The sequence below is a fragment of the Denticeps clupeoides genome, chromosome 2, assembly GCF_900700375.1.
Source record: "Denticeps clupeoides chromosome 2, fDenClu1.1, whole genome shotgun sequence".
Lineage (NCBI taxonomy): Eukaryota > Metazoa > Chordata > Actinopteri > Clupeiformes > Denticipitidae > Denticeps > Denticeps clupeoides.
The window spans coordinates 26,807,487-26,818,177 of NC_041708.1; the positions used below are offsets into that span (position 1 = coordinate 26,807,487).

At 43.9% G+C, this 10,691-nt stretch overlaps 2 long non-coding RNA genes across 3 annotated transcripts; one reads left to right on the forward strand and one right to left on the reverse strand.

Annotated features, from left to right (window-relative positions):
* The first annotated feature begins 3,358 nt into the window (after nucleotides 1-3,358).
* On the forward strand, nucleotides 3,359-4,434 carry LOC114784595 (uncharacterized). The gene is made up of 2 exons (XR_003748885.1): nucleotides 3,359-3,807; nucleotides 3,895-4,434. It is a non-coding gene; the product is annotated as an uncharacterized LOC114784595 (long non-coding RNA).
* Nucleotides 4,435-7,982: 3,548 nt separating this feature from the next.
* Nucleotides 7,983-10,077, reverse strand: LOC114784581 (uncharacterized). 2 transcript variants are annotated; one of them, XR_003748882.1, is made up of 2 exons: nucleotides 8,847-10,077; nucleotides 7,983-8,346 (listed from the first exon to the last, which is right to left on the reverse strand). It is a non-coding gene; the product is annotated as an uncharacterized LOC114784581 (long non-coding RNA). The 2 variants fall into 2 exon arrangements; XR_003748881.1 differs by having other exon boundaries at nucleotides 9,717-10,069.
* Nucleotides 10,078-10,691: the final 614 nt, after the last annotated feature.

Below are 10,691 nucleotides of genomic sequence, written 5' to 3' on the forward strand. Positions count from 1 at the left end.
ATCAGCGCCCGGCAGCTGCTGGAGACACAGTTACGCTTTAAATAACCAAACCTGACCCCAGGTTGTAATCATTGCTTATCTTCAGAGCTTGTTATGTACTGACTGCGATGACGTTGCAGAGAGCAGGCCACGCCCTGCGAGCATGACAGAAAGTCCGGACTCACTCTCAGAGGTGTTTAACAAATAATGGCACCTGCAGTACCCCTTTTCCACCTTTAGGGGCCGCATGTAGTCGCACGCTTCGCCAACAAATGGCTTCTCAACCCCCACCACCTCCGTGTCTCCTCCGGGAGCAGATTTTCTGGGAACGTTTCCCAGTCAGCAGAACAGCCCTTGGCACTGGCAGACACACGGCTAAGTCAACCGCCTTCGCCCTCCTTGCTGCATACCTCAGCCCAGTCAGCTCCGGGCCGGCCGAGGCTCATACTGTACGCCGTGAACTAGACGGATTAACTTTGTCAAGGCGGTGATCTAGACAGTCTGTGCTTTTTTTTTTTTTTTTTTATTTGTTCCATTCCCAGTCTGGCAGAAGCACGTAACTGTCTCTCCAGCATCGTGTTCTCCCTCGAGTGAAGTAAACTAAAACACCGTAATGTGGCAGGCAGAAAAATTCATACTTCTGCCTCATGATCCACCCACAGAGCCGGGGTGTCCAGTCGTTCGGGAGCAGTTTGTCTTGGACGCCGCTTTCAGGACTGCAGTGATTAAAACAGATAAACGAATAAACACGCATGTATTTACCTTTAGAGTGGCCATCGATTATCAGATAAACCTCACAGTAAACTGGCCGACCAGAATCAATGGTGAATAATTAACCGGCCGCTGCTTGCAGATTCCACCAGGTAATTTGGTTCCGACCCGCAGTCGATTTACAAGACTGCAATTGTCGGTGTTTTTACTTTGGACATTATTAGTATTGTATCATTTGCGAGGACAAATGCGGCAATCTGCTGGGCTTGAGTTTATCGACCGGTGGTGACATATGCTGCCGGTCGGCCTTTCAATGGCCATTTGGCCACTGAATTCATGCATGGCACCTGGGAGGGTTCAGAGGTCAGGGGTCATTTTATTGTTATGGGAGACGGCAGCACTTTGTGCACATGAACATTTGTCTAATTTGAGTCATCTGAAATGTATTTATTACTAGTATTATCATTATTTGCTATTATGGCTCCCCTATGACCATGACCATGACTGTATAGAATTTTATATCTACAGCTTTGGAAAAGAAGTTGATATTATATTCAATATCTTTGCCATTTTGAATAAACTATTGATCATAGATGAATAGAAATTGCAACTGTGATGTTTTAATAGCTGACATTGGTATAAAAATACAACAGTAGGACAACTAACTAAATATGTTCATAGCCAGAATTGAATAATAAAATAATAACACTTCAACTACATCAAAACAGGATGAAATAGGAGAGTTTGCTTGTCTTGGTGAGATTTGGATGATCTGATCAGCAGCTCATCATGTTGAAGAACGTGCATCAGTATTCAACAACTAATGGCCATGGAATCATCAATATAGCAACTACTGTGCTTTCTATGCCTATATAGGTCAATCTAAAAAAAAAAAAGATTGTCATTGTGATGCACAGCAGCACAGCACACGGTGCACACAGTGAAATTTGTCCTCTGCATTTAACCCATCACCCTTTGTGAACATTGGGCAGCCATGACAGCCGCTCGTGGAGCCGTGTGTGGGGACGGTGCTTTGCTCAGTGGCACCTCGGTGGCACCTTGGCGGATCGGGATACAAACAGGCAACCTTCTGATTACGTGCCCACTTTACCGCTAGGCCACCACTGCCCCGCTAAGACTCAACAATACTAAATTCTTCAGTTGGAAAATGTTACATGCTGCATTTCTTCAACAGAAAAAAAAAATGTAGGCTGAGGTCAGGAGGCAGAGATAAGACACAGCTCCACCATCCCTCTCTGTGCTATTAAACCTCAAATGCCCTCATGGCTTTTAAAGCACACTGTACCTGCAGTCACCCGCTCTATATATAGCCCAATCTCAAGCTTTTACAGCTGACTTGGCAACGCTGTTCATTTATGTGATTACAGCAATTGCTCACTGGTGGCATTTTGCCTATACAGGCCACTGTAATAAAGCCATGTTGTGTTTTCACTACACATAACACATTAACTGTGCTTACTGGAATTGTGCAACATTACAGAAAATGAGGCCAGTCAGCTCTTTGTTTTAGGGAAGTTTCAAAGCTGAACGATGGTATGTAGTGTGTGTGTGTGTGTGTGTTTACTCAGGTCATTGTAACCTTGTGGTCCACTAAAATAGCTATCAACCAACTAATCCAGTTGTAAGTTTCAATCCTCTCCTTACAAATCCATCTACTGCCATTGTGTCCCTGAGTAACGCACTTAACCCTATGTTGCTCCAGGCTGCTAAAGCTATAATTAGAGCCCATAAGTCACTCTGCATGAGCTAAATCTGTACATTTTGATGAATTTGGAGATATGCGATCGGTCTGTGTGATTGTGCATTGTTGGTGGTGGGATCCAGTTTGGCATCATTTAAAAATAATGCTTACGCACCTCTACAGTACTGCAAAAGCAGTAATTTCATTATAGATGGCTAACGGGGAGAAGAAAGTGTCACGATAAGTCAGCCATATGGTTGCCGCGGCAACCGTGACATCAATTGTCGACATACTGATGCATGAAAATTCAAATAGCAAGGGACCGGTTGCTAGGCGACCTGAACTCAGGGAAGTCATGGGGCAGACAGGCTGTGAAAATGATGTGTGTTGTGCGCACGGCGTACTACTCGTCGGCTCTGTATCCCCCCTCGTCGGCTTATCTACTCCCTGCATGGGAAACCGCTCCAGCAGCCAGCAGTTCCCTCCTTTATCGATGCGCCACTTATTCCTGGGTCCCATGAAAAAAAAAAAAAACTCCCTCCCGCGAGGAGCGAATCAAAGTCAAACCAAATGATGTTTTCCCAGTTCTGTTCATTTACTTTATCAACGAAGAGCACTGTCGGTTTCATTTGATCGCGTAGTGATTTTTGTTGTGATATCACTGTGATATCAGCTCCCTGACGACCATCATAATTCTCCATCCCTTTAATCAGAGCAACCCAGGGAACAAGTGTCAGATGGGGTCATTGATAACCTCCCACCCGCCACCACTTACACACACACACTCACACAGATGCACTACTCATATGCACACCCCCATCCCGTGTACACCATAGGACGACTGTCTCTGGGTCCAGCCGGAGTGACTCAGAATGAGGTCAGCTTCACAGTGGGCTACATGAGTGGGGTTCTGTTCTCCTTCACTCCTGCCTTTCCGCTCCTGGGGAGAGGATGAGTCAGATGGAACGCTGAGCACGTTCTGAAGGAACGCGGTCCTATCGGCTCCCTTTCACCGCAGCGGTGAGGTCGATTGTGGAGGTGTGAGCCCGGCTTCCACAGACCACATATACCACGTATGTGTATCTGATTCATCCTCCGGTGACTAAATGGCATCTCGGTTCATTGTGCATCTGTGGTGTTCAGGTCTTGCTTGCTGGTTATCTGTATCATGGAGAGGAGGATCCAACTGCCAACCAAGCCCACTTGTTGCATTATTTCTGAGACACAAAGATATAAAAACAAGAAGAGAACCTAAGGATGACCCCCATGCAAATAAATTCGATATTATAATTCAATAATTCTGATTGGCAAACTATTGAATGTGACATAAGTGAACACGCCCCATTCACTATATCTTACACAATGGCTGGAAAATACAGCTGCTGAAGCCTCAAGTGTTGATTAAGCTACGACTGGTAATGCATTTTTTGCATTAACAAACCCGTAATGAATGATGGTTCAAATGCTGAATAACATGGTTGACCTTTTGTTTTGATTTATAGGGGAAAAGCCATAAAGGGACAAAAAAGGGAACATGGGACCTTTCACGGATGGCAACGTGAAAACAAGCTCTGCTGCTGTGTCCACGGTCCACTTATGTCATCCGCTGGCCGCAGACATGTCTATTTATAGGAAATCCCTCCTTTCATATCCATGCTAACAATAGAGTGCCTGTACCCATATCCGGCAGTCCATGTAATTTTTGGTGTCTGTTTTTATTTCACATGCAAACTACGTATTTATAAGTGGAGTAGGTAAATCACACCATAGAGCAGTATCGTGATAACGATTTGTGGTTATGCTGCCGTTTTATTACTGTGTTACTGCCAAGTGTTCAGGGTGGGCCGGAAAACGTCAAGTGGTGAATTTTGCAGCGAAAGCGGCTTACCTGTAAAAACCTGTAAGATAAATCTGAAATATTTACAACTAAATGTGCTAGAAATGCTCAAGGCTACTTCACCGGTGTGTCTTTTTATTTATTCTCTGTGATTTTTTTTCTTATATTTGTTAGACTACACATTAAATATGCACTGAAAGCTCAATTGGTATTTTATTACAATATCAAATAGAATATAAGTTATAAGATATTAGGTATATAAGGTCACTTATATAATATATGTATTAAATTTGCACAAACAAGTGTTTATTCATATGGATAACTGCACACAGCGTTTTTTCCCACAGAGGACGGGATGTAAAAGCCGGAGGTCTGATAATGGGAGCGGTTGCCGTGAGGGCTGAGGTTAGCCTGAGATCTGATAGGGATGCTGGTATAAATCCTCAGCAGAGCAGGTGGGCTCTGTAAGGAAAGGGGTATTTACGCACCGCCACACACACAAAGGACTCAGCTGTACTGGGGCAACTTTCCCCCACTCCAGTCCCCCTGCTGCTCTCATGCTAACGCACACAGCTCCCTCCTTATCGGGAGATGTTTGTGCAACTCTCTGCCCAGCTGGTATTATTGCCATGGCGACGGGGCAGACCTGTGTAGGTATGGAAATGGTTTTCCACGCAGAGCCCCTCCATTAATGACTGCATGCTTCCAGCAGTGAAGACTCCGCACCTGTAAAACAGGATTGGCAGGTTCTCAGATGGGAGATTACTTAAAAGCAGACAAGAACATCAAAATCCGACTTGCATGTAAAACCGTAAGTTCAAGGCCGTGATGGGTTCAAAATCACCTTGAGTCCAGATCAAGGCAAAAAAAACACTATTGTGGACATAGCTTATTGCATGTATTTTGCTTCCTTAATAAAACCTTTAGATCAGTGTGTAATGTTGCCAATTCCAATTAGTTCTGTTGACAAAAAAACAACATAAAAAAAAAAAAAAGTGAAAGTGATTGTCACATGTGATACACAGCAGCACAGCACATGGCGCACACAGTGAAATTTTTCCTCTGCATTTAACCCATCACCCTGAGTGAGCAGTGGGCAGCCATGACAGGCGCCTGGGGAGCAGTGTGTGGGGACGGTGCTTTGCTCAGTGGCACCTCAGTGGCACCTTGGCAGATCGGGATTTGAACCGGTAACCTTCTGATTACAAGGCCGCTTCCTTAACCGCTAGGCCACCACTGCCCCACTAGGTTCACATTATTAATTACACACAATACATAAAAAAAAAATACATACATACGTAACAAACATAAATAAATTCTAAAATATGTGCATTCTGCAAAAATGACATTTTGAGAAGGTTGTTAAAAGTGTTAGAGTGAAGAAGACACGGTAAAGACTCTGGAGGACTGGGAATTGGTGTGACATTATAATTTTTATCCTTTTGAAAATGCTCTCCTTCGAGAAATGCGTTTAAACCCAAGATCATGACTAAAAACATGACTTAGGGGTCTCAAGGACAGTGGCAGAAGGCCAGTCAAGGCTGCTTTCAGATCATTAAGCTAAATTTGGGATGTACTATTTTACTTCGTTTGCTATTTTGGTAGCATTTGGTCAGCTGAAGGAACTAAAGAAGTTCCTCTTCTGCCAAGAGTCATGCCTCTCTCACGTCACGTCCAGCCCGTGACGCGCCACACACCAGCTGACCTTTACCCCGCGTCTGCGTGCGTGCTCTACGGGCCGTGGGGCGTGTTCGCAGCTCGGCTCTCTGGGTGACTCACGGTCCGTGGGACTCTGGACGCCTCTGTGCTCTGCAGCCTGATTCATGATTTCATGATTTCTGTGAGTCAGCTGCTTATGTGATCATGCCGCAGTCATGACGCTTGTTGCCGGGGTAGCTTTGATTAAAGCAAAATTCATTATGGCGGTCGTCGGGGAGCGCGGTGAGCTGATATCACAGCGAGTGTGTGGTAGTAATCACAAGAAATATCACAACGTGATCAAATAAGACTGACGGTGAACAGAGCCGGGGAAAACATCATTTGATTTGATGTACGCTCGCGCTTACCACCCTCGCAGTGGGCAGAGTGGGTTTCCTGGCATTAGGCCTTCCGGCCAATCCCGTCGCTCTGCTTCTCCAGTGCCGAATCAGTGATTCACTGTATTATGGTTATAAGAACTTAGCAACCGTCTCAATAAGCCGACATTTTCCACATTTAATCACCATACATTCAACACGGTGACACATGGGCTGTTTTCACATGGCGCCATGGAAACAGCGCTGCTTTTGTGGCCCACACTCCGGGCTATTTAGAGAACAGGCTGTAATATTCTTGTGGCGATAAAAATACCCCGCTTGTCATGACTCAGCTATGTTTCCTCCATCACAGCAGATCAGTGCTGCCCGGGTAATGTTGTAATGCCGTTGCTCCCCCGCCTCGAATCGAATAATGAATTCCATGCGTGCTTGTCGGCAAGAGATGCGACCGTGGCGACTGTTAAAACAGTAATGCTGTTATTCATGCACTACTCCCATTTTGCACTTAAGGTCAGAGATGAAGTGTCATGTCAGGTGGAGTTCAGCCTGGGAGTGGAGTAACACAGGGATAAACAGGGTCGTCCCGGGGCCATGATGTGAACAGTGACCGAGGAACATCACTGGTTAGTGATGGCCTTTGAATTACCCCAATCATTTACATTTACAGCATTTATCAGACGCCCTTATCCAGAGCGACTTACAATCAGTAGTTACAGGGACGGTCCCCCCCTGTCTGGAAGTAAACGGGATTTGAACCTGGGTCTTCTGGTTCATAGGCGAATGTGTTACTACCAACCCCAATTACAGTTTGTAGTGTGTTTTGTTGTTGTGTGTTCATGTCCATCCTTGTTGGATCATGGGTTCCAAGGCAAGCAGAGAGCACAATAAAAGGCACATTTATTCATGTGTTCATACTAAACGTTTTTAGCTTTTGGTTTTGGTAAGGCTGGTTCTTAACAAAGTGCCACATGTTAACCCATTAAAGTTAGATCCTGTGATCCATCCAACTGTACAAAATGTGAATCACGTATCTGTGTGGAATGGATTTACTATTATTATTAATATTATTACTAATATTATTAGTTGTGTTTTTAGTTCTCTGCATTGTAGACATATCCTATGCTCAACAATCGGGATTTGATGATTATTAAAATCAATGAAAGACCTAATTTACAGATAATAGTCTGACCATTGCTTGTTTGTTACAGGAAAAAAAAACCATTATGTTTGTGTCATTATTATTGTTCATAATATGTTTACTAAATGAAGTATTATAAATGCAGAGGGTGAGTAGACAGTCAACCACAGTGCAGTCAGTGCTGATCCTGGTTCAGTGACAGCGCCGGAAGCTTCCGGAGCTGGTGTCTCCTCGGATCTGGCATGGACCGCTCATGGGAGTGCCGGTGGGCACTGCAGAGCGCATTATATCTCCCGAGCGGAGTGTAAGCCGGTCTTTTATAATTAGCCCCCACATGAAACAATACGCCTCGTAACTGCTGAGGATTCGTCCGCGCATTTATTATCGCATTAAATCAGTGCTTCCCGTGGCCTCTGTGGAAGGACAATATTTTTGCGCCATTAACCAAATGTTGCTGAAGATTTAAAAAAAAAAAAGAGCCTCATGGGTGCTCTGTTGGTTTGTGGCACTGGAAATAGAGTGAGGGGAAGGACCCTTTGCCAGTCTGTGTGCAGTACATTAAATGAGGACAGTTTCATGTGCTGTGCTGAATATTGCCCAATGAAAATTTATTGAGAATGGGTTCTGCCGTTTTTATTACCAGCCAATGAAACGAAAATAAGCAATTAATAGCGAGGCGTAATTCTGTGCTGACTGGTTAAGCACTTAAGTGGTGGTATTTCGCACAGCGCACGGCGCAGGAGTTGATTGGCAGGTGTGAATCCGTGGTTGTGGCTGTGCCGAGAAGGTTTTAATGGGTTGATGTGAGTCAGCTGAGCGCAGAGGTTCACACAGTGGCGCCAGTTGTCCCTGCCCCACCCGTCGACATCCGCTACGGACGTAGGACAATCACAGTGGCTCCGCCCAGAGGTCATCCTGCAGGTCAGAGGTCACACAGCTCAACCTATTCAGAGAAAAGTGGAGACAGTGAGGTCCTGGCTGTAGGGTGTCAGTCGTGTTGGGCGATGCCCTGCCCTGTTTTTTATTATAATGTGTATTGTCTTACACATTTGACTGTTTAGTCTTCAGCTGCCCAGATCTGATTCCCCCAGATTCTGTTCAGAACTGTTGTTGACATTGGTATGAATCTGCAAGCTGGTACCTTTTACCTCTTAGAATTGAGTTCTTGCCTTTTTGAACAACTGTGGAAATGGTTTTCAATGGTTTTTATTTTTTATTTATTTCTTTATTTACTTTTTTGGACCTTATTCCATTGTTAAAGTGCCTAACATATGAACGCAGTGCTTAAAGTCAGGGCTGTCTGATAAATGAAGAAGATTTGCTCATCAAAGTACATTACTGAGTCTGTGGAATAAGCCACTCACACACAATTATGGTATTATGGTAATAACTGTATTATTCATGTGTAACCACTTACGTATAATTAGAATTTTCTACACCTACCTCTTCTGTAATCAAAAGCAGATCTTTTGCGTCTTTGTTCATCACAAAATGTCCTTTCACTTAAATGCGGTCCCAGACTTTGTGAGGACATGCTCAGGTACACAAACACACTGTGTGTTGCTAATCGAGTTGCTAAATTGAGACTGTGATACAGAGCAGACTGTCGTCTATTTAATATCACACTCATGCATGAAGAAATAGAGGGACAGAATTATGTGTGTGTGTGTGTGTGTGTGTTGTATGGGGGAGGTATTTTGTAGTTTCCTGAGGTTAAGTTTAGGGGTAGAGTTCAGGTTCTGGGAATTCTGATGTTATTCACACATTATCAGCATGTGTTGGAGTGTGTGGTTTCCATGGCTTATCTGCACCATATCTCTATATATTCACCACAATCTTGTTTTGTTAATTTAGCAGCAAATTTAGGTTTTTACACATTTATAATACTGATGTTACACAGTACTCATCGTTGTATTCTATATGTTCTATATGTTATATGTCTTTAAATTTTTTAATATAATATACAGTGTTGGCATTATATGTGATATACGAAAAAAATGTTGTCACAAATGTTGACATTTTATGTATGTATCACCAAAAATAAGCCAACATTGAAACAGCACAGCATGGATTTTACACATTTTCTGGAAGAATTCTGAAGGAATTGCTTTTAATGTACATATCCCCTAGACGTGTGTGTAAAACTAAAACATGTGTAACTTAATTTTGTGCAAATCCGAATGTACTAATGACTTGTGTTGTGCCTGTGTGCCTGTTTGCCTCAGGAAGTCATACCCTTCTAAGCAAAAATGTGTGTGTTTTTGTGTGTTTTAACAACAAAATCATTTAACAGTAAATCATCGGCGTCCTTACCTTCACCTCACCTGTAGTGTTTGGCCAAGTGCCTCCAGACCGGCAGCACCCAGTCTCCTCCCTAGTTCAAGGTCAGAGTCGGGAACGTGGTGCACATCATCGTGCCTCTCAGAGCAGCCGGTTCTGGGACTGCTGGTTTGTGCCGAGTTTGTTCCTGACTCACACACCAGAAGTTTGGGAGAAGGACTGGACGTTCGCGACCTGAGGACAGAGCGTCTGAAAAAGTGGCGAGTTATGAAAGTGCAGCATATGGGAGCGAAGATCCGGCTGACAGACATCGAGACGCACAAAATAGTCCCATTTTCACAACAGTGGGAGGTGAACCTGGTGCAGTGCCGCCGAAATGTTCCTTTAAATAGAACCTCTTGAGAACACATCAAGAACACAGTGTTTTACAGAGGAGTCAACCCTGAAGCACGATCTGTTTTCAGGCAGCCTCCACACTTACATAAACTGGCTGCAAATGATTGCATGTTCCACAGCACAGCCTGTTATGGTCCAGAGGCATTCGTTCAGATCGTTCACTCTTCCACAAATAGGAGCTAGAACCAACTGGTCCTGTCTGAAAATTGTGACTTTACTAATGCACCTCAAAAGACTGGATGTCTTCTGTTTTTCATGAACTATCAGCCACAACATTAAGATGTTTCGCTTTATGTGTAATGAATATTCCATAGGATGCATTATATGGAGGCTTGTCGATGATTGCATCAAAATTCAGCACAATCACAATAAAAATGGCAGAGATGAGCATATTTTGGGAGTGTATGTGCATTACATTTAAATTCAGTGTCACAGCCCGGTGCATGGCAGGTAGGACATGCATGACTCAGGAACAGGAATGCAGGGGTTTAATAGACCAGAGAAGAAACAGAGCAGGAACAGATACCGGGTGACGGAATGCTGGCACGCAGAATAGAAACACTTATAACATTTATAAAAAACCTACAGGTGATAACAATTAAGGCACTAAGG